The sequence below is a fragment of the Protomyctophum parallelum genome, assembly GCF_964188405.1.
Source record: "Protomyctophum parallelum genome assembly, chromosome: 21".
In the NCBI taxonomy this organism is placed as follows: domain Eukaryota; kingdom Metazoa; phylum Chordata; class Actinopteri; order Myctophiformes; family Myctophidae; genus Protomyctophum; species Protomyctophum parallelum.
Genome location: NC_139713.1, coordinates 37,257,523 through 37,282,737, shown reverse-complemented (window position 1 = coordinate 37,282,737; position 25,215 = coordinate 37,257,523). Strand labels below are relative to the sequence as shown.

General features: G+C 42.2%; 3 long non-coding RNA genes across 3 annotated transcripts; all 3 read left to right on the top strand.

Moving 5' to 3' along the window:
* Window positions 1–3,739: 3,739 nt before the first annotated feature.
* Window positions 3,740–5,849, top strand: LOC310879269. Its single transcript, XR_014570984.1, has 3 exons — window positions 3,740–3,871; window positions 4,343–4,412; window positions 4,836–5,849. It is a non-coding gene; the product is annotated as an uncharacterized lncRNA (long non-coding RNA).
* Window positions 5,850–6,321: 472 nt separating this feature from the next.
* Window positions 6,322–7,957, top strand: LOC310878579. The gene is made up of 3 exons (XR_014570903.1): window positions 6,322–7,293; window positions 7,404–7,564; window positions 7,878–7,957. It is a non-coding gene; the product is annotated as an uncharacterized lncRNA (long non-coding RNA).
* Window positions 7,958–15,906: 7,949 nt separating this feature from the next.
* Window positions 15,907–24,439, top strand: LOC310879100. The gene is made up of 3 exons (XR_014570940.1): window positions 15,907–15,997; window positions 22,057–22,204; window positions 23,909–24,439. It is a non-coding gene; the product is annotated as an uncharacterized lncRNA (long non-coding RNA).
* The last annotated feature ends 776 nt before the right edge of the window (window positions 24,440–25,215 follow it).

Sequence of the window (25,215 nt, the reverse complement as noted above, 5' to 3'; positions counted from 1 at the left end):
CGAGGAGACGCACAACCCAACACAACACAACAGTGACAACATACAGCATGGACCTGTGCACGGTGTCTGTGACTGTCCACTGCCCGTGCAAAGCACCGCCACAGATCATACGATTGAGTACAAAAACATTTGAAGACATAATTAAGGAGGTGAAACCGTGCCGGTGTCGGTTTAAGTCCGCAGAAAGGAGACACGACCGAGCGGATAAATTGACTATCATTTCAGCCGACATACTCTTCCCCCCCACCCTGGAGCCTATAGGCGCCCAGGCTGGGCATGTTTGACTTTCGGTATCTAGCCCTGAGATGCGAGGAGGAGGAGGAGGAAACCCATTCGGCTCATGCTTCTACCCCGTCAGAACGTTAGCTTAGCCCCATATATGTGCCCTCTCCCTACGCTCATTCTGTAGCTCCGAGCTACAGAATGAGCGTAGGGAGAGGAGAGGGCACATATGGGGCTAACGTTAGCTATGTTTTTGTCTTTTAATAACTAGCACTATAGCTAGCTATGTTGATGCCAGCAACACGTTCTAACTTTTTATGTCAAAACATGAGCTGGAAAGCAGAGGTTGTTTTACGTTAGGTGGGTTGTTGCTGACACCAATGTAGTTACCTAAAACTGGATGGCCAATAAATGAAGTACGCGTGATTTCACAATGTTTACAAGCATGAAAGATTCATGTCACCCCAAAACACAGGCGCAACTAAATAAAATAGGGGGCTTGCAAATGTAGTCTTTAGACCTGCCATGATTCCACAGTTCAAATGAACTGAGTTGCAGGCAGGAGGAGGCGCAGCAGTTTGACGTGACTGTGCATTTCATTACTGTCAGAGCCTTCTAGTTACTGTAAGACAGTACAATTTACAATTTAGGCATTTATCAGACGCTCTTAATCCAGAGCGATTTACATTAAGCAAGAACAAAAAGCATGGGAATACATCACATAAAAATAATTTATCATGAAACATGCGTATTAAGTATTCAACCAGTGTGTGGACATTCTATTCAAAGTTTTCAAATGTTTAGCTGTAGGCATGTAGTGTTATGTGTACTTGAACCATTCATTATTTAAAAGATGGTATTTCAGGCAAATATTGAAGTTATTAAAAAAGAAGCCTATCCATCATTGCCGTAGGGAAAAAAAAGTTAAATCCTTGCTACCAATCCTTCCCACGAAAAAATAAAATAAAATAAAATAAATTCCCTACCTACTCAGCCCAAAAATGACAGCCAATCGGAAACCAAAGTTGGGTTTTTTTAGGCCTAACATGATGTTGGTACCATTAGGAGAGATTATTAGGAGTCTATTACATCCTGACAGTTTCATTATTATTTATTAACCCCATTCTGACCTGAGATCAGATTCTAAAAAAATAGCAGACCTACAAGCTCGTATCGCGCCACTCGGTGGCGCGATATGAGCTTGTAGATCTGCTATTTTTCAATAGCTAAAGCATTTTGCTAACACCAAAATGGGTTAAGCCTGTCAGCAACATGACATTTAAATGGAGTTGGAACAACAAAGGTTCGGGAGGTTTGGCCAAGCAGAAGACAACCCACCTGCCTGCCATCTCCTCCCTTGCCAACCAATACTCCACCCTTGCCAACCATGCCACCACTCACCCACTTCCAACTAGCCTGGCCACTCCTACGTCGCCCATTACCGTGGGTACTTAAACTCAACTGTCAAAAAATGCCCTGTGCCAGTTTCTTGTAAACACGCACACCCTAACGTTACCAGAGTTAAATCGCGCATTATTTCTCTGCCACCAAGCCAGCTAACAAGCAACAATCAGCATGTCAGACCAAGGACTAGCAGTGCCCGACCTGAACAGGTTGCTCTATATACATGCCGAGGAGGACGAAGACCTGTTCCTCGGTCCTCACCAGGACGCCGACCCAAACGCCGTGCCCGACACGCCACCGGACCAGCAGGGCTCCAGGTCAGCAGCCAAGGCACCTCCTCGTCCCGCCGCGTCCGATCTCAACCGGACACCTCGGGAGTTTCGTGGGGATTCACGTTCCCCCCCAGCTCTCCAGCAAAACCGCCGCGTCGCCTCCTCGCGCGGCACTAACGACTCGGCACCGACGCTAATGTCGGATTGGACCGTCGTCGGACTTCAACGAGCACTCACCGCCAAAGGTATTCCATTCACCAGAACCGCCAGGAAACAAAGTCTTTTCAACCTACTCACCACCACCCGCATCGGTCAACGCAGCAATAGCAACAGCACCTCAACAACAACATCAGTTAGTAGTTAGTTAACCTCTCCATCAAACAGGGACAGGTCCCCCAAGATTTTAAACTGGCCAAAGTAACCCCCTTGTACAAAAAAGGGAGTAAATTAGAACCCGGCAACTACCGCCCTATTTCTATTCTAAGCTCCATCTCGAAAGTGATGGAAAAAATAGTCTATGAACAGGTTGAAATTCAATACTTAACGTTGGGTAATGTCATATTAATATCAATTTGTGTTGCTATACAAATGCTCATTTAACCCACTACAATATAGAAATACCCATTCTGGGCGGGCACCCATTTCGGTGTCAGCGTCATGTTATGCTTTAGCTATTGAAAAATAGCAGATCTACAAGCTCATAGCGCGCCACCGAGTGGCGCGCTACGAGCTTGTAGGTCTGCTATTTTTGAAAAATCGAAGAGCGACTGACATTTTTAGAATCTGATCTCAGGTCAGAATGGGTTCATCAGACCAGTGTGTGTCCAGTGGAAACCTCGTATGAATCTGATCTCAGGTGTCAGAATGGGTTAAAGTACCAAAAGTAGGACTATACTAATTGTGCACAATGTCCCATCTCAAGTTTTCTCGAGTTTATAAAAAGCCTTTGAAAATAACAGAACATAACTGTTATGTTATTGAAAATAGCAGATCTGCTCTTTTCAAATGGCCAAAATGTGTATAGGGCATAATCAAGATCTACAAAGTAACTAGTAGCCTAACTAGGGTGAGAAGTTCAGTCACACGAGAGAGACTCGGAGTAGAACCGCTGCTCCTTGCCTGGAAAGGTGCCAGCTTAGGTGGTTGGGGCATCTGGTTAGGAGGTCCTCGACGCACGTCCCACTGGGAGAAGACCCCGGGGCAGACCAAGGCGCAGTTGGAGGAAACACATGGACTCACTGAGATAACATGATGTTGGTACCATTAGGAGAGATTATTAGGAGTCTATTACATCCTGACAGTTTCATTATTAACCCCATTCTGACCTGAGATCAGATTCTAAAAGTGTCTTCAATTTAAAAAAAAATAGCAGATCTACAAGCTCATATCGCGCCACCGAGTGGCGCGATATGAGCTTGTAGATCTGCTATTTTTCAATAGCTAAAGCATTTTGCTAACACCAAAATGGGTTAAGCCTGTCAGCAACATGACATTTAACTTGATGATTAATTGTCATCCAAGTAATTGCGATTAATGATTTTCTTTGTGTGTTTTTGACATTGAACATATAAATACAAATTACATTTGCAGAGATGGATACAAAACTGTGCAGAGATGGCAAATAACAAGTTACTGAGATATTTAATAATGAGACACAGCATCGTCATGAGCTTGTGGATCTGTTTTAAATGTATGTTTGAAAGAGTCGATTATCTTCAATATGCCATTATGTAATTGTGACAGGCCCAGTGGCGTCATGTGTAGCTTTGTTTTGATTACATGTTGATTAATTGACCCGTGCCCACTGCCCACAGCCACGAGGGAGGAAACGGCGGAACAGCGATCGATCAGAAGATGGTTATCACTCTGATGGAGACTTCCCCGAACAAGATTACAGGAGAGAGCAAGGGGACGACAAGAAGAGCAAGACCATCATGCTCTGGGGTCTGTCACTTCACGCCACAGAGGACCATGTAAGGCTTTCTACATCATTAAACCCCAGAGGGGTTTAGTTGGGAAATCCGCAACATCAGAGTTGGAAGTTGAACCGGAGACCAATTGGGTCTCCATTAACCCACTGAGCGCTGTTCAGAGGTGGACAGCCGCTGCCCCTGCCGGTGGGGGCAATGGGGCTTAATGCGTTTAGCAGACGCTCTTATCCAGAGCGACTAAAACGATTGCGGATAATCAGAATATGCAAAGTTACGTGTGAACAACAAGGTGAATAATAGAGGCAACTGTGATACCAGTTGCACAATGAACCTAGCATAATGGAAAGGTCAAAGATATGTTAAAGCTTAATGTGCGCACGGCTTTCAGGAGCTGTAGACTCTTAAGTAACGTTCAAAGATTGTGGATTCATTGTCTGGTTTGAGAAACTACTTGTTTATTTTATTTTATTTATTTACAGGTTTCTAACTTTTAATGTTTGTCTTGTGTTTTAGATTCGAGCTGCCATGGAGCAGCTTGAAGGCCCCCAGCCAGTGGATGTCAGGCTGATGAAGAAGAAGACAGGTGAGAACCATGTGTACCATAGGGCCATTCCTTAATTCCCCCAGTCTTTGACCATAGGGCCAATCTGCTTCCGTTTTCAGACCCGTTTTGCCATAGCAACTGAGAATTACTTTTCATGATACGAATGGCTTAAAGAAAACATAAGAAATGTAACATTTAAATGTGGTAAGTGAGAGGAGCAGGGATATTTCTATTTGGAGAAAGTAAAAAATGCCGGGAGGCACACTTTTTTGGTTGAATGTGGTTCTTGCTGTGGCATTCAGGAATGTATTTTTCTTTTCTTTGTTGCTGTGGTAAAACTCCTAAATGGCCCGTTTTACTAAACAGGGCCTGGGTGGTGAAGCAGTTTGTGACAGTTTGCATAATATTGCCCATGGACTCTGACTAACACGCCTCCCGTCTATATCTGAATGCTGTCCCTAGGTATAAGCCGTGGTTTCGCCTTCGTGGACTTTTATCACTTGCAAGATGCTACCCGATGGATGGAGACCAATCAGGTTGCTTCATAATCGCCAAGTCTAGTTTTTGGTCTTGGGGATCTGGAACGATAACAAAAAATGCAACCAAAAAAAAAAAATGAAGTATCAAGGGAGTGTGGAGTTTAGACAGATGACATCTCTGTTTACAAAAAGAAAAATATATATATATTAAAAAAAAAGAATCCTGAGAGATATATGTTTAGTGGATTGTATAGTTATATGCACAGCCTTGTTGCTATCAGTTTAGTTACCCAGTTAAACCATGCAGTAACACAGGCCAGGAACATCTTTTATTTTACAACCTTCCAAATGTGGCCCTTAAAAAGAATGACCAGTTAACGTTTTAGAGTGGAACTTCTATTCAGTTTAAGTCCAACTGTCAGGAGCTGGTTTTCTTTTAGTTTTGTTGGGGGTTTTTGGTTGTTGTTTTTGTCTATAAATAATACTGTGAATGGGACATCTTTTCCCCCTTGATATTGGCTGTGGGAATTCAATCCCTGGTTTTGTCTCTTTCCCACTGTATGGTACCGGCTCCACTGGACTGGACTCCACTCGTCTCTTGGGGTTTTCTATGAGGTGAAAGTACCTCCAAAGGTTGACATGAATACACTGCAGACTACTGATAGATGAGAGTCAAAGGACTCTCCCTTCATGAATGCTCCCAAATACTGTTGACAAACTTATAGTAAATGGATGAATGAATGTTAATGAATCATAAATGAACAATTGCATGGCCAGGCCTACCTCATTCCTAAAATGGTAGCAGTTTGTCTTGGATGCTACACTACATACATCACTTGGCACTCTCCTATCTGCAGTGGGAAGCAAAGTGAGTAGAGTAGAGTGGAGTTGAGTTGAGCTGGTACCGTGCAGTGGAAATGTGACTTTAGAGAAAGCAGTCCAAATTGTCTTATCAGGGTGACATTTATACACACACTGCTCCAGCTCAGTCTGGGCACTCTGGTATTATCAGTATTAACCAATGTTTACTTAAAAATGCGATATCGGTATCTGCAATATAATCCACCTATCTTTAGCCAATATTTTATGTTGTAATTTAGTTGAATGAAAAACTTTAAAAAAGCCTTTTGTGATGACTGCAAAGGCTGTAGATTCAATCAGTGTTGTCTTGGGAAGCTTTCAAAAGATTCTGCCTGTAGAACAAATACTGTAAAAGCAAACTAGTTATAAAATCAATATTAAGTAAAAAAAAAAATGAATGTTAAAGCTTCTATTAGCAATATGTCAAGATTGTAATGACGTTTTCTTTTTTCAGCCAGCCAGCCAGCAATGAGTAAAACGCTCCCAAAAAATGTTGTCTCTGTGACACAATCTGCATTCAAAGATATTCCTAAAAGCTTTGTCATTGGTCGAAAAAACCCGGTGGAAAAGATGTGTCTAGATGTGTGGCAGAGACTAAATCTTTTTTTGGGAGCGTTTTACCCATTGCTGGCTGTCTGAATATGAAAAAAAGGTCATTACAATTTTGACATTATTGCTTATAGCGGCTTTAAGACTTTACAACATTAGGTTTATTGATTAGTAAGCCTAATAATCAGATAATAAGAATTCACCATGTGTTCTCTGCATGCACTCAGAATCACAGTTGCTGTATAGCATGTGTAATATAAACCCTACTGGAATCTTGTATTGCAAAATATCGCCATCGGTTGACTTGACCATGCAATTAATCAGTCAATAAGATATAGGCCAACATTTCAATATTGTGCATCCCTATACTGTTGAGTAGATTTTTTTTTTAAACCCTACAAATGGGCAATGTAAGCGGGCACAAGCGGTAAAGGTTAAGGTTTTGTCACAGGTAAGTATGGTTATATTGCGAGTAATCTAAGGCAGCACTGTTCAGGGCCTTAGTAGCTGTGTAATCAATAAAAAACATGATCTGAACGGTTACTTGCAGTGTGGCCTGTACAATTTCCGGAGGAGGCTGAAGTGCTTCAGGTGTGGAGCGGCCAAAGCTGGTAAGTAGTTCATCAAAGCCAGAGGCCTCTAACTGCAGCCACCCGGACAGCCTGTGGCTGCAGTGCTGAAATGCAGCTCGCAAGTTCCTGTTGCCACAAGCTGTAGAGGCCCATAAATACTAATCTGTCATATCTAAGAACTACAAACGGCACACACATTTTCTTTTGTTGCCTAAAGGCAAAACAATAATGGAAATAACACAATAGATCACATCCAAGATGGACCAGGTCAAATGCTAAATTAGAGTTGACTTGGGTTTTGACAGTGTAGTCCCTTTTCTCCCGGTTTAATTCCACTCCGTTTGGCGAGTTATAATAACGTCCCTGTTTCCTTTCTGTCCTTCTCTTCAACAGAGTGTGAGGCCAGCGTTGCCACTGGACCAGCAGAAGGCCAGACCAGTCTAGACTTCTATGGTGACAGTAAGGAATTCATTTACTGTATTAGACTTCACGTAACGATGGATAAAAGTTACTGGTGGTCGTGTAATCATGTGAATATACACATTAATGATGGTCTTGGTTCTCTGTAGCGATCATCTTGAGGAACATCGCTGCCCTGACCGCAGTGGAGGCCGTCATGGCCATCCTGGCGCCGTATGCCAATCTGTCCGCTAACAACGTCCGCCTCATCAAGGACAAGCAGACGGGCCAGAACAGAGGCTTTGCCTTTGTGCAGCTTTCCTCCCCTCTGGTACAATTATATTCTATTATATACGCATACAATATATATGTTTTTCTTTATATTCTTAACCCCTTTTGGTGTTACCATTATGTCATGCTTTAGCTATTGAAAAATAGCAGATCTACAAGCTCATGGCGTGCCACAGCGCTACGAGCTTGTATGTCTGCTATTTTTGAAAAATCGAAGAACGACTGACATAGAAACATGGCTTTTTCAGAAAACTGTCAGGATGTAGAAGACATTTTTAGAATCTGATCTCAGGTCAGAATGGGTTAAATGTGAGATGTCTATAAGAAGAATTGTCCCTCTGTCTTTTAACCAGGAGGCGTCCCAGCTGCTCACCATTCTGCAGGGACTACAGCCTCCACTGAAGCTGGACGGTAAAACCATCGGTGTGGACTTATATTCTATTCTATATATACATTCTGACCTGAGATCAGATTCACACGAGGTGTCCACTGGACACACACTGGTCTGATGAACCCATTCTGACCTGAGATCAGATTCTAAAAATGTCAGTCGTTCTTCGATTTTTCAAAAATAGCAGACCTACAAGCTCATAGCGCGCCACTCGGTGGCGCGCTATGAGCATGATGCTAACTCCAAAATGGGTTCCCGTTCAGAATGGGTTAACTCTGTGTCGTGCAGGTGAAAATGGCCGATCTGCAAGCTCACACCGTGTCGCGTCACTTTTCCACATGTTACTAGAGCCACGAATAGAGATTGTTGTGGTGGGAACAGGAGCTGGGGTTGATCCCCAGCAGATTGTTGTGGTGGGAACAGGAGCTGGGGTTGATCCCCAGCAGCGTTCTAGCCCTTCTGAAGAGTAAAGAAGGCATTGGGCATTTCAGGACACGTCAAATGTGTGTGCAAAACTTAACATCCTCTGTCCATCACCTTCCTGTCCGCACAGTGCTAGACCTAACGGAATAGTGGGTCTTCTGCTCCAACAGAAATGGAGACAAACCTCCAATGGAGCTCAGTTTGGTGTGGCATGATGAGCAGAGCTTGTAGATAATTTACTGTCGCTTATTTTGGACCATCTATAATGACATGCGCAAAATGGGCACCGTACGCCATGTTGAATGTAGTCGTCTGTATCACAGTGGTTTCAGCGTTTGGGCTATGGGACGTTACCTATAGGGTTACGGCCTGTCTGTCCTGGCTATGGGACGTTTCAAAATGGGAAACACATGGAGTGATACTAATCACTCTCTCTCTCTTTAATGCTTAATTGTCTTATTAAAGCATAATTATAATTTATAAGGCATTGTTTCACCTTTTGGTTGACAAATGGATGGAGCCCGCACACCAGAATAGTAGGTAGAGGTACAAAATAGACTTCTTTATTAACCCATTCTGACCTGAGATCAGATTAAAAAGAATGTCTTCTACATCCCGACAGTTTTCTGAAAAAAGCTATGTTTCTATGTCAGTCGATTTTTCAAAAATAGCAGACCTACAAGCTCGTAGCGCGCCACTCGGTGGCGCGCTATGAGCTTGTAGGTCTGCTATTTTTTAATAGCTAAAGCATAACATGATGCTAACACCAAAATGGGTTCCCTTCCCGCCCCAAAATGGGTTAAGTGACAACGTTTCATGACCTGATGAAGATGGAAACGTCAGACAAATAAAGAAGCCATGTTTGTACCTACTAAGGGGTGCGGGGCTCCGTCCATCTGTCAACATAAGGGTCTTCAGCCCAGCACCCACCTGTCCATGTGGCATATTCTACATCCTCTCCCATTGTTTAATCTTTGGCCATGTTTTGTCAGAGGAGGAGGAGTGTAAACCATTCGGTAAAACGTGACCACATTTGACAAATACCGGTGGTATCATTTACGATGTTTTAACCCATTTTGACCCGAGATCAGATTCTAAAAATTTCTATGTCAAGTCGTTCTTCGATTTTTCTAAAATAGCAGACCTACAAGCTCATAGCGCGCCACTCGGTGGCGCGCTATGAGCTTGTAGGTCTGCTATTTTTCAATAGCTAAAGCATAACATAATGCTAACACCAAAATGGGTTCCCGCCATAGAGTTATATATCTATAGAGAAGACACCCGAGTTCTCCTCCCATCCACTTGCATTAAGTTGCTCAAAAGCGCATGAGGCGGATTCACTCCTCCTTCCTGGTAGGAACAGAGTGCATTCTGGGACGGATTGGCCCCAAACACATGAACGCGCTGCCGTTGACTATCATTGTGCCGTTTGTGCGCGTTCACGTATGAAACATTCGTTCACGTGTCATGGCCCCAATCACATGAACGTGCGCAATGATAGTCAACGGACCAGCGCTGGCTCGAGCTGCAATACCAAATTCGGCCACTATGTCCATTTCGCCTCAGGGTTTCCTCTGGGTGCCTTCTCTAGAAATATATACTCTAAGGTTCCCGCTCAGAATGGGTTAAGTGGGGATGATGCGTTAATTAATTCGCATTACAGAAATCGATGCATTCTTTCAAAAAAAATGTTTGCATGTTAACCCATTCTGACCTGAGATCAGATTCTAAAAATGTCTATTACATCCTGACAGTTTCATTATTAACCCATTCTGACCTGAGATCAGATTCTAAAAGTGTCTTTGATTTTTCAAAAATAGCAGACCTACAAGCTCGTATCGCGCCACTCGGTGGCGCGATATGAGCTTGTAGATCTGCTATTTTTCAATAGCTAAAGCATAACATGATGCCAACACCAAAATGGGTGCCCGTTCAGAATGGGTTAATCAATCATACACTGAACAATATCCTTTGTCATAACAAGTGCCGCTTTTTACAGTGCATTTCAATGTTCTGAAGTAAATGAATAGCTTGGAAAGTAAGCAGTAAAAATCTAGATCCATTGATAGCTTGCATATTCCCTTTCAACTCCTAGAAGCAAACATCCAGTACAACCCGACAACTACTGATAAATACCACAATAGTTTGAAATTATATTATCAAAATGATATCTAAATTATATAGTCTAGTCTAATGAGTGACTTGAAATGTGTCTCAATTGTGAGATGTTGACAGCTTAATTACACACACACACACACACACACACACACACACACACACACACACACAGGTGGCATGCAGTATGTCTGGATTGGCCGCGTAACAAAATGTAATTCTGGGAAATGTTATTTCCTAGCTAACAGTACTTAGCCTTAAAGCTGTCAATGATTCTCTTCATCTGATCACGATGGCATTAAAGTAATGGCAGGCTTTGGCCTATACCGTTATTTTACCATTTACAATTTTTTTTTGTTCCAGTAAAACTTTACCCTGATATTTTAGGCACAGCCATTCGCATTGCCTTTTGCAAAAGAGTTGAATGCCTTAACCTTTTCATTTCTGTCTGATCTCTACCATTATCCTAAGGAAAGCGGTTGCGGGTATGTCGTTGATTTGAAACATGCTGTGTGTAGTCTTCACTCAGCCTTCCAGCCAGCGTTGGCCAGGTTGGCTAGGATCTTGCAGAGCGATTGATTAGAGATAGATTGATTAGTTTGGTGGAACTCATTGCACTTGCAGCCGAACCCATAATTTTTGCACAGTATTACAGATGGAGATGGATATTTATTGAACGAAGTTGCTAATGTCTGAATATTGTGTGTGTGTGGGGGGGGGGGGGGGGGGGGGATTTTCCAAGGGGGGGCTCTTGAAAAATCATCTTTTGATTTGTTTTTTCAACCAATTATATTTTCAAAGTTACTCATAAATGCCAAAATATAGTTTACTAAAGCATTTTGCACAAAAGAAGCATTAAAAAAAGATTACGTCACTTTTATATTATGTACATGCAATTAAGAAAAAAAGTATTCTCAAACATTTACTAATATGTATCATCAATAGTTTATTATTGTACTCAAATAAATCAAATGTAATCTAAGCTGTATAGAACAAAAACATATTTCAAGGACTAACATTTATCATTGTTTACAGAATGCGTAGGGAACTTGTTAAAAGTGTTTACAAATTCCACATCTGATTTTTTTTGATTGATTGTCTTTTTATTATTATTATTATTATTATTATTTAGAGTAATAATGGGTTGTGTGGAACATGCTCCTAACAGATTGTTAGTATATTGTGCCAATCATCTCGGAGGTTTTTTAGCAGAAAAGCTGCTTTCTTGAGGGCAGCACGATCGCTAGTTTGACCTCTGAACAAACGTTGGTTTACGGAGCGTTGCGAGCAATATGAACATTCATTCCAGATTCCAGTCTTATACTGTTTGCATCAGTCGGAGAGAGTGTGAGCAATGATGCAGAATTTCTTCTTTTTCTTTTTTTTACAGAGTTGAAATCTCCAAATGTAAATGAACCGGTGCACTCTCATTGGATAGTCTGAACTGTAATCAAGAAATATGTTATATGGTGTCTTTTCCTTTCATTATTTTCCTCATTTTGTGTCCTCAGTTGGCTTATAGGGCGGAAAGGACACATGGGTGTCACCGATGAGGCCTAATTCTGATCACATTAAGTGAGAGAGGGAAAGTGAGAGGGGTTGCTGGGATCGGCCTATGGTGATTGATTGATTGATTGATTGATTGCGCGGTGGCGGCAGCCGGTCACTCAGGGGAGAGAGACGCTGAATCACTTTTTTGTGCGAGAAATGTCAGGATTGCACCGTAGTGTAGTTGGAAACAATTGCTCTCAGCGAGGCTGCTCTCACGGTCCAACGCGTGGGGCACAGCGGTTTCAAAGACGAGTCTCTTTGGTGAATTCTTGATCAGTGTTATGTCACGAGACTCACGACTCGAACAACTACCATGAAATTCTGACACGCTTTGATGTTGTGGACATCTGGCTAGGTGAAAACAAAAGAAACCCGATTAGCATTTGAGTACTTGAACACTTTTAACACCTCTTGGACGGCCGGCGGAGTAGTCTCTCAAGACAGACTGTTGCCTCGCAACAGTTGAGGAACAACAGGGGAGGCGCTGTTTTCCCGAATATTTGCGATGGGATTCTCAGATTGCCGGCGGAGAGGTCCAAAATGTTCGGAATTCCCAGAAAATCTGTAATGTAAATGTAAAGGGTCCACGAAAATCTTCATGGGGGCCTAAAGGGGCCCTGGCAGGCCCGGTGCCCCCCTAAATCAACCTCTTTGCCCCCTTAGATCAAATAGTTACAGACAAAACAATGGTACATTTCCAGGCATTCAATTAAATTCCATTGCTTGAAAGCCCTCTATAGATATGCAAATGTGGCGCATTGTCTTCATGTCCAATACCTGCCCCCGATTGCCCCCTCTGTCATTTCATCCTGGCGCCGGGCCTGGGCCCTGGGAGTCTTCATGGGGGCTGCAGCCCCGTGGCCCCCACAGACTCTACGTGGTTGACGTAATGAGTTACAAAATGACGTAGGACTGGTTTTCCCTTCATTGTCAATGGCGTTTATTAAACAAACATTAAACTATAAAGACAAACATTAAACCTGTATATAGGAGGGGCTATAGCGCCTCTCAAAAACGAAGGGGACCCATGGCCATAACAATGTGTCTGACCCACAAATGGGTCTGTGACTGCTGTGCTGACCCAGTGGTTAAAACGGAAACTGTTAATACAGCTGTGTGGAGAGTGGAGACTATATCACTGATACAATTTAGGCATTTATCAGACGCTCTTAATCCAGAGAGATATACAATAAGCAAAAACTAAAAGCATGGCAATACATCACATAAAAAGTAGTTATCATGAAACATGCTTAATCTAAGAACATAACAGTGGAATATCTATAGCCTATAATGAAACTATAGGCTACATCTAAAATACTATATATACTGATGCAGAGCTTGTGTGTCTGACAGGCTCTCTGCTGTGAAGGCGGCGGCGCACACGAGTTGCAGCGGCTACTCCAGCTCATGTTGCTTATTGTATTGTGCTTGTTGTAACTTATTTGTCAGTATGCGTCCTTTATACAGAGACAACGCTTGCAAATATGTGTATGATAGACAGTCTCTGTTGCATACAGTAGGTAGATTGATCCAGTAGAAGTCATTTTACACTTTGTTGCGTGCTCACAACGTGTTGCGAGCTTGTAGATCTGCTATTTTCAGCAAGTGTAAAAACAGCCATTACGGCGGCATCAAGGCCCACCAAAATACATTTTAGTCGACTAAATCAACTGTAGATTCAGTCGACTAAAACTAGACTAACACTAAAACATTCCAGGTGACCAAAATGTGCCTGAAACTAAATGAAAACTATTGAAGAGACGATACGACTAAAACTAGAATCTAAATTTGCTGCCAAAAACAACACTGTTTGGGTGTGTGTGTGTGTGTGTGTGTGTGTGTGTGTGTGTGTGTGTGTGTGTGTGTGTGTGTGTGATGAGTGAATCAAAGCACTTCCTCCACAGCACCAGCAGAGGGCGCAATAGACCTGCCAGAGGTCGAGATGGAGCGCTCTGTACTAGGTCTGTGAATCTCACAACGTAATATAACATATGATGTCATTTATATCCACATAATGATTCTGATTGATTGATTGAAATATGTATTAACAGTTTGCAGAATTACAGTAGCCTATACATTTCAAGCACAACTCAATACAAAGACTGTTAACTGTGAGTGGACGACCATGCAGTTAAGCATATTACACTTGTTTACAAGAGGGTCCACCGTGTTCAATTCATCATACAACATTTAGAGACGTACGAATAGACACTTCTATACAGACAAAGAACAGAACAGGAATTCATCATAAAGGAGGTAAAAAGGGAAAATAAACATATACAGTTAATTAGGGGGGGGGATTCAGATTTTACTTTATAATGAAAGTCATGTAGGCCTATGGCTTTGCAGATGTACTTCGTTACATTGTTTTATTGCCCCATTGAAAATGCCTTTGGTAATTAAAATAATCGTGTTTGAGCAGCAAAATCTGCAACGCCCCCAACATTCAGACATGATACATTAAATAATGAATCATAAGAAATAAAAAATAAAACTAATGAAGTCAGGAGTCCATATGAAGAAATACGAGGACACTTATAATCATCAATAAAGATTTAATTTCACAGTTAAATTAACAGAGGCTTCCAGAGCATTGCAAAGTATAGCAGTGTTGTTTTTGGCAGCAAATTTCTATTTTAGTTTAGTCATAGCTAAAGCAGGATCTCTATTATGTGATATTTACATATTTGACATATTGGCCAATATTATATGTTCAGTCAGCTGTCTTTCATTACAGAGTGTATTCTAAATTAGTTTAGGGTTGTATAACATTGTACAACTCAATCAATCAAACGTTTGTTTAAGCAATTTATTTTCCCATTGAACTGACTCAAACGCCCAAACTGGACACTGGTACACCCGGTACTATTTCATATTTCCCTTATGTTTGATACATTTTCTTATCACATCCATGGTATTAAAACAATGTTAATTAAGGAGTTGCTTCAATGAAATATAATTGCTTTAAGCTGAAAACGATTTTTTTCCAGAGATCCTTTTCTTTTCTCTATGGGCTAATTATTAGTGTAATAAATTACTAAAACATTAATTATCATAGACATACATAGTTGTATTGTATAATGATAAATGCATCAAATCATTTTTATTAGGATTATATGGGGATGTCATTGGGTTTGTTTTGGCTTGTTTTTGGAGGTGGGTTGGCTTATTTCTCTCACGAGAGTTGGCAACACTGGCTCCAGGGCCACACAGGGCTAAACAGCACCATTTTTACCATGGGTAAGGCAGAAAGCAATACATGTGGAAGTTGTGGGGAAACAGAGAATGTTGAGCACGTTTTAATGAACTGTGATAGATATATAGAGGAAAGAGCACAGCTGAAGGACAAAGTAAATGATGCAGGACGGGAATGGGATTTGTCAGGGATCCTTGGAGCAGAGGGAAAGGGTGTAGCTATGGTGAGGAAGGCACTGTTTACATTTTTATATACTACAAACCTGAGTAGTAGGATATAAATAGCAATAGGAAATTGACATGATGTTACATACTCTTGTACAGTAGGTGGCGGTATGCACCTTTATGTTGGTTGCGATCCGCCATAAAACTCAGAGAAGAAGAAGAAGAACACTGGCTCCAGCGCTAATGCGCATGTGCACAACCACCATGTGTGTTCGCCAGGTCCGTCCGTTCCAAGTGAACAGACGTTTTGTAGCTAAAGTTGAACAAAGTTGAAGCAGTCGGTCGTTTTGAGGGACTGTCTGTCCTTTTCAACCTGAAGACACACAGAGGACAACCCAGAGCTTTGAGGGACTGTCTGTCCTTTTCAACCTGAAGACACACAGAGGACAACCCAGAGCTTTGAGGGACTGTCTGTCCTTTTCAACCTGAAGACACACAGAGGACAACCCAGAGCTTTGAGCAACCAGGGCTTCATTCACTCAAACGTCTTATTTCTCTCACACTGCTCCAGTCACAACAACAACATTTGTGCTAGTAGCTAAGCTAAGTCCCTGTTGCTGTTTCTCTGATAAAGTAAGTTATACTATTTTTGCTTTGTTTATAGTTAGCCTAAAACTAACGTAAGATCTGTTGAAATGCACACTGTCACGTGACAGTGGTCGCTTATAATTGTGTGGATTGGTCATTTTGTATCAGTTAACTACATAGAAGTGTCTATTTGTATGTCTCTAAATGTTTTGATGAATTGAACAATGTGGACCCTGTTGTAAACAAGTGTAATGCTTAATTGGGTGGTCCACTCACAGTTAACAGTCTTTGTATTGAGTTTGTGCTTAAAATGTACTGTAAATTCTACAAACTGTTAATAAATATTTCAATCAATCAATCAATCAAGTTATTGTGTCAGACTTTATAGTTTGACTGTTTCTTTTGTAACGCAGATCAATGTAATGTTTACATAGGGCGTCTGAAAAGCCAGCGCAGAACACTGACTACATGTCCATGTCTTTGGGCAGCGGTGGTCGAACGGTTTGCGGAGCGTGGTCTTGATATCGGAAGGTCGCTAGTTCGTATCCCCGGACCGGCACGTTCAAATTACCACCGCTGAAGTGCCCTTGAACAAGGCATTGAACCCCTACCATGAAATGTTCTATGAGCAGGGCCTGGCTGTAAACAAGTTCTTGAGCTTAGTCCAGTTACCCTGGGTAAACATAGTACCTTTCCTTTCCTTAGTCCAGTTACCCTGGGTAAACATAGTACCTTTCCTTTCCTTAGTCCAGTTACCCTGGGTAAACATAGTACCTTTCCTTTCCTTAGTCCAGTTACCCTGGGTAAACATGGTACCTTTCCTTTCCTTAGTCCAGTTACCCTGGGTAAACATGGTACCTTTCCTTTCCTTAGTCCAGTTACCCTGGGTAAACATAGTACCTTTCCTTTCCTTAGTCCAGTTACTCTGGGTAAACATAGTACCTTTCCTTTCCTTAGTCCAGTTACCCTGGGTAAAAATAGTACCTTTCCTTTCCTTAGTCCAGTTACCCTGGGTAAACATAGTACCTTTCCTTTCCTTAGTCCAGTTACCCTGGGTAAACATAGTACCTTTCCTTTCCTTAGTCCAGTTACCCTGGGTAAACATAGTACCTTTTCTTTCCTTAGTCCAGTTACCCTGGGTAAACATAGTACCTTTCCTTTCCTTAGTCCAGTTACCCTGGGTAAACATAGTACATTTCCTTTCCTTAGTCCAGTTACCCTGGGTAAACATAGTACCTTTCCTTTCCTTAGTCCAGTTACCCTGGGTAAACATAGTACCTTTCCTTTCCTTAGTCCAGTTACCCTGGGTAAACATAGTACCTTTCTTTCTTTCTTTTTTCCTGAACTTCTCATTACAGACGTCTATGTCTGGTCATTCAGTTTGTATTAATGCACTCTTAGATTTTTATATTGAGGGGATTGTTGGAGGAACTTTTAAGTGTAGGGCTCTATAATTTGTTTTTACATTTTACACTCTTTTGCAATGTGAAATGCCACCGAATTCCTAAATATTGTCCTTGTCTATATGGGCACACTTTTGAAAGCTGCATGCTTTTATTGTGAAGGCAAACGTTTCTGAATGTTCTCAGAGCCTGCATCTCTCCGCATGATGAAAATAGCTGATCTACAAGCTCACAACGTGTTGCGTACGCAACACGTTGTGAGCTTGTATATCAGCTTTTTTCAGCATGGAACACATTGTACGACGAAGAATAAATCAGGCCTCACTGCGCTTCACTCACTGTGGACGAGAGATGTCTTTTGTTGGCCGTCCGTGGCGATATGGACACGTACCTCCTTGACGCGATAATAACCAACTAAGCTATTGGAAGCTATTTTTCGTGGCATATTATGTTTAATCAAACAACAAGTTAACTCAGTGTTTGTGTTGGGAGTTGGGACAGTGTCTGCTGTCTGTCTGCGTGCTGCGTGCATGCAGCATGAGTGCATGATCATCATGCAGTAGCTAGATGCGCGCTCCAGTGACGGCTGAGAAAGATTAGTTAATTTGTGTCGGATAAGGACTTATTGGTGGGTTTTTCGCTAGATATTAAAGGCCTATTCATAGTCTGGATTTGGTGGTGAGCTGACCGCCGGAGCTGAAATAACGTTGAGCGGTGGTGTAGTGTTGTCACGATACTGGATTTTACACTTCGATACGATATTCTGAAAAGTATTGATATTTCGATACCATTCTCGATACCACGCAACCACGGCGATTTTTGTGCAAAATAATATTTTTATTTCAAATACAATACAGAACTTGAGGTAGTGCTTTTTGAAAATCCTCTCTGAGGTTTTAACGTACAAAGTACAAATAAAAACTGTGCAATCTTATGCATTTTCATAGAAAAAAATTCAAGAAATATAGAATATGAACATAACAATCAACAATGCATTGCAAACTGTTCACTTGTTTAACAGTCCAACACTGCATCTGAGGTAGAGTACAGTGCACAATACAAACTCGAACTCGAAGTTCTACAAATAAAGTACAAACTGTCTGGAAGTTCTATTATTTCTTATACATAAACACAAACAGTACAGTATGCAGTGCAACTTTGCAACTGCAAAATAATGCAATAATTTAATTTGTGCATTAATAGAAGCAGACAAGCATTTATATTGAAGTTGAACAGGCACTTTAGGACAATTGAAAATAAATAAAAATGCAACAAAACAAAACAGTGCAACAACGCAATCTAATGCATTTTCAAATTTCAATATGCAACAAAATGACTAGTTTAGTGTCATATTTTGTGCTAGGAACACCAACATGTCAATGTGCTCCTCTGTAAGTCGTGTCCTTCTTGGACTGCAAATAAACCCTGATGTACTGAATACACGCTCTGAAGCAACACTTGAAGCAGCGATGCACAAGTACTTCTTAGCAAAGTGGGCAAGGTGAGGTAACATTTGGTCATGTTTTCCCCACCATTTGAGTGGGTCCTCTGCTGCATTGAGTTCAGGTATCTTTTCATAGATTGATAACTCTTTTTGGAGTCCTACACCTGCAGCAGGAACCTCCTCATCATGACTCTTTTTTCCCCCTGTATGCTTGACAACAGTCCCATCAGACTCATTTTCTTTTTCTTTGCTGGTTGCTGGGCCTCTGGAGATGGGGGTAGTGGAATTGGGGCTCCTGTTTCCAGTAAATTGACAAGTTTGTTTTACCTCCTCTTAAAGTAACAAAACTGGACTTGAAACGTGGATCAAGGAACGTGGCTGTGTTCAGTAGCCGCTGCAGCCGCCCGTCCTCATATCTTTGCCTGAGATCCCCTTCAATCTTTCCTTTCATTTGAATCGTAAGGCTGCAGTCACCCATCTTAACAATCAAACAATTGAATATCTTCCAACATAGGGGAAGGACAGAGGAGAGAGAGGTATGTTTCTCACCACTAAGGGAATCAGTGTAAACACTGATGGGCTTCAATACCTCTTGCACAGCCTCAAGAGCTTCAATGTCCTTGTCCCTGGGTACCAGGTGCCTTTTCTTTTTATTTCCAGGCTTCGTTAGAACTGCAGTACTGCACAGACTGCTTCCTGCTGCTCAAGGAATCTGTCCACCATTTCAAATGACGAGTCCCAGCGGGTGGGCTCATGGTGGATCAGCATGTGGTCCTGGAACTCCACATCCAACACCTTAAGCAAAGAAAAAGAGAAATTACTGCACTTCAAAGCAATCAACAAGTTTCAATACACTTAAAACTGGCAAAACATAGGCCAAATTGTCAAATAAAATAAATGGCTAAAATTGTGAAAATAGCCGATCTACAAGCTCACCTCCTTTTGTTTTGCCTTCAACTGTCGAAGCATCTTTGGAGACCTGCTGAACGCAGACACAGTCTGTCTGAGTCTTGACAGTACCGCAGGCACACGGTCCATATTCAGGCCCTTGTTAACGGCGAGGTGGAGGTTGTGACCAAAACAGGGGACCCATGTGAAGTCCTCCATGAAAGCCTTATTATTGTTTGAGGCATTATCAGTAGTGATACCAGTCATGTTTGACATGTCCAGCGCCCATGTTTCACGTACCATCTCCTCCAGTGCCTCCTTCAAGTTCTCCCCTGTGTGATCAGAGTGCATCCCAGAACAGCCCAAACACCAGCTCTGCATGGCCCAGGAGTCTGTTATAAATTGGAGAGTTACTGCCATGTAACAGGAGTTGGCCCTGCTGGTCCATAGGTCAGTGGTACAGGCATAGAATGGGTTGCTCTGAAAGCTGGCCATCACTTCAGATTTCACCTCGTTGTAAAGGGCAGGGATTTCAGTGGCCATTAAATTAGTTTAGTGAATTTAGTGTTTCCTCATTAAATTAGGCCTTTAAAATAACTATGATCTTCTTGATTAATCATAGAAATAATCCAAAGTACACATAATAATAAAGCACAACAGTAAACAGTATTTTCTGACCATACTATTCAGTATTATTCACGACATCATCTTGGTTTCTATTCATATATTAACCAATGCATCCGGTCTAAGGCTACTAGGCTAGCCCATATCCGGTATTCAGTCACACACACACACACACACACACACACACACACACACACACACGTTTCCGTATCCTCCTCTGTAGACCGCAATGCAACCTAACGTTGATTAGCGATAGCTTAGCTTTACCAACTCCTCGTAACATTAGCAACAGCTTTAGCCATTGTAGGACAACACACAGTACACAGAAACACCGACATATACACGTTCGGAAATAGCGCACTGTGCAATGCAAACTGATATAGGCCAGTGTGCTCCGGTGCGGTATTTCTGAACGCGTCCATAAACACACAAGTCAAGTTACCAACCTCTTTGAACTGTTTGTAAAGGTCTTGGTGTCTATCCTGCAGGTGCTTTGCTAAGTTGCTCGTGTTAGCTCCTTTTGTCGGCACAACACGGTGGCATCTCTTGCATGTGGGTCTGTAAATGTCCTTTGGTTTTCCGTGTCCATCGGATTCAAAACCAAAGTATTTCCAAATTACACTTCTGCCCTTCTCTTTATCCAGCAGAACAGGCTGCGAAGGGCCCGCACTTGCCATCGCAACGAGCCTTTAGCTTAGAAATACGAGGCTATTAAGGCTAACTATGAGAGGCTAAAGTTATAGAACGCTGAGTGGAGCACATGAGGAAAAAAAACAACAACAGAGTGAGCGAGTCAGGATGAGGAGCAGCCGGGGCAGGGGCTGCGCTCTAGTCTGTGTGCGCCCGCATGTCTTGTCAACGGGAGAAATAGAGTATCGATACATCGATGCGGTGACAGACCCCCATTCCGAAACACCGCCATTCCGAAACACCGCCATTCCGAAACACCGCCATTCAGAAACACCGCCATTCCGAAACACCGCCATTCAGAAACACCCCCATTCAGAAACACCGCCATTCAGAAACACCGCCATTCAGAAACACCGCCATTCAGAAACCCGGTTAGGGTTAGGGTTAGGGTTCTGAATGGCGGTGTGTAACCCATCGATACTATGAAAAATCCATATCGAACCGTTTTAAAATTTCAGAATCGATACTTATCGATATCGATATTTTCGACAACACTACGGTGGTGAGTAAAAACAGAGAGATCAGGAGCGGTGGCGGTGGTTTGCTCTTCACCGCGGCTCAGTGACGTCATGTTGTAGTTCGGTGGTCACCTCACCACCGAAAATCCAGACTATGTATGAGCCTTAAGGCATGTTTAGGGTGTATGTTTTAGCGTCGGGGATTTTCTCAACTTGATGCGTTGTTTGAGCTTGTGGATCTGCTATTGTTGGTGAATGTTTTCACTTTAGCTCCAGTGGACACGTTGTTTAAACATCAAATTGTCCCTAAGCATCTGTACTGTTCATTCATAAACTCTCCTTTATGAACATGTATTCACGACTGTGTGTGTGTGTGTGTGTGTGTGTGTGTGTGTGTGTGTGTGTGTGTGTGTGTGTGTGTGTGTGTGTGTGTGTGTGTGTGTGTGTGTGTGTGTGTGTGTGTGTGTGTGTGTGTGTGTGTGTGTGTAGCATCTATGTCCGATGGCCATGATGGAGACAGCATCTCAGGATGCTGTGATCATTCAGGTTGCTGAATGATAACTAAACATTCTTTTCTGTTTGGTGATTTCCACAGAGCACCACAGGAGGAGATCTCACGCCATCAGGAGAGAGATGGCCTCCAAAAGTCATTCATCACGGTCAGAGGAACAGCGGGATATGGACCGCCAGGGACATGGACTGTCTGATGCAACGCTGCAACCCGTAGTAAAGTTGTACAGGATGGGTAGGTACCGTTTTATTTACAGCTAGGTAAACATGTGCTCCTCTCAGACTGTCCTGTTGTACCTTGGATTCAAAAGGTGCTGAAATCTTTGCCACTGAGCCTGGCAACGTGGCGTCAGCATTAAGGGGCGCATGGCGTGTGATATGGAAGCTGTTGTGGAAATTTAAAAAAAAGCTTCAGAACTCTTTCATCTCTCAAGCCAATGGGTTCCTCAGAACTAGCGCGCCGCCTTCAGCACACCCCTGCTTGTAGATCTGCTATTTTCGACACGTGGCCCATACATTCCGCTGTAACACACGTGCCAGTTTCAGGTTACTTACTGTGACTGCGTGACTGTCATGAAATGAACAGAGACGAGATGACAGACGTGTTTATACAACAAAGATTTGTAAAACATATGGGGGTAGTGCCTGCTATGCCACTGAACAAATTGGTTTCATCACCTACCTTACATGTTTTCACACACTTCTTCATCACTGTTGGTAGGTCATTGCAAATTAGTTTGTTTGGATGAGGGCTAGGTGTACAGAAATGGACAACGAAACATTTAGATTTGTTTTTTTGTTCATGCAAGGAAGGTGTCCACTGTCCAAACATATACGGTTCAAGAAAAAGGAAAACGGTAAACGTACATGCCTAATTCAAGCACAAGTCTAAAGTACCTTTTGATGAGGGAACTGTAGAGCTGAATACACATGTAGCTAGCATAGGACGTAGCATTCAAAATGTTTGGTGCCGACCATGTGGCTATAGAAAAAGGTAATGAGTAGAATGCATATAATAACCAGAAAATAGTAAATGTAATCATGAAAAAACAAATGCAATCATGAAAAAAACAATCATTGAACATGCGAGTTTAAAACATATTGTAAGGACCCTGCAAAAGACCTGGCCGTATCTTCAAGGTTATCTTTATTTGTCTCCCTTGGGAGAAATTTGTCTTGGAGACAGAGTCACAGCTGCATACAAATAACAGACATGTTCACATACGAAAAAGAAAAAACACCATAAAACACCCACATACACAAAACAGAGATATTGCACACATTCCCTTCCAAGGGAGCTAGCTCTCTTGGCGGGGCTTGTTTTTAAAACAATGCGTGTCCATTTGAATAAAGACCTGTTTGTAGACAACAGAGTCTACAAAAAGGGACAGGGCAAACTAGGGGTGTAACTATACGATATATACGATACACGGTTGACGATATGATACATGGACGATATTGGTTCATTATGGTGATCCGCTACGATTACATTTTTTGTCAGAGTAAAATCTCATCTGTTTGGCACTCTAGCACTCTTTTATTCTGAAAATGTCCCCGGCATTAAAATGTTAAGAAGGCCACCTCTGTTGTTGGCCTCAGAGGTGCAGCACCTTCAGCCGAATGCTCACATTCCCCCCCGAGGATGCATATGGAGCGCTACAGACTATTTTATGTCAACTGCCATCGGACTATAATGCAAATGCATAACAACAGTCTCCTCTAATGCATACTGTCCTATGTTTGCCCTGGTCTTGTGTGGTTCTGTCCACCTGTGTCTGTTTCGTTTGTTTCTGTTTGTCCAGTAGCTTCAGTTGTATTTATGTGTCACATTATGCTGTTGTATCTCATCTACTAGCAACCGAGACGCTGATCACAGAGAGTGACAGAAAACACAATGTGTTTCTCTCTGCTGATGTTACCTCCCCTCTCCTCCTTCCAGATTTCGAGGAGGTTTCCCCTGAACAGCAGGAGAGGAGCCCATGTCTGGTTCAAGTGAAACTAGAACATCCACAGATTAAAGAGGAACAGCAGGAGAGGAGCTGCAGTCTGGTCCAGGTGAAACTAGAAGCTCCACTGATTAAAGAGGAACAGGATATGCTATTTCAAAGACCAAAGGAGGGTGATGGGTCAATGTTCACATTAGTAGTTGTAAAAAATGAAGATGATGAAAACAGAATGACGCCTCTGGCCAGCACCTCAACTGAACACATGGTTGTGTGTAAAGAGGAAGTTTCTCCTGAACAGGAGAGGAGCTCCAGTCTGCTCCAGGAGGAACCAGAGCCTCCACACGTTAAAGAGGAACAGGAGGAACTACTTCAAAGACCAGAGGAACCTGTTGGGTCAATGTTGACATTACTAGCAGTGAAAAGTGAAGTTGATGAAGACATCTCTTCACACTGCCCTGAAGTTGAAGTTAAACTTGAATCTGACACTGAACTCACTGAAGCCAGTGATGATTGGGGGAAGACAAGTGGACGTGGCCATGAAAAGCCTTTCCACTGTCACCATTGTGACAAGAGTTTCAGATTATCAAGTAACCTGAAGACACACCAGCGTATCCACACTGGAGAAAAGCCTTTTCAGTGTAAACACTGTGACAAGAGTTTCAGTCAGTCAGGTGATCTGAAGACACACCAGCGTGTCCACACTGGAGTAAAACATTTTCAGTGTAAACATTGTGACCAGAGTTTCAGTCAGTCAGGTGATCTGAAGACACACCATCTTGTCCACACTGGAGAAAAGCCTTTTCAGTGTAAACATTGTGACAAGAGTTTCAAACTTTCAAGTTATCTGAAGAAGCACCATCTTGTCCACACTGGAGTAAAACCTTTTCAGTGTAAACATTGTGACAAGAGTTTCAGGCAATCAGATGATCTGAAGACACACCAGCGTATCCACACTGGAGAAAAACCTTTTCAGTGTAAATATTGTGACAAGAGTTTCAGACGGTCAAGTATTCTGAAGACACACCAGCATATCCACACTGGAGAAAAACATTTTCATTGTAAACATTGTGACAAGAGTTTCACTCATCCAAGTAATCTGAACAGACACCAGCGTGTCCACACTGGAGAAAAACCTTTTAATTGTAAACATTGTGACAAGAGTTTCAGTCAGTCAGGTGAGCTGAAGACACACCAACATGTCCATACTGGTGTAAAACCTTTCCATTGTAAACATTGTGACAAGAGTTTCAATCAGTCATGTCATCTGAAGACACACGAGCGTATCCACACTGGTGTAAAA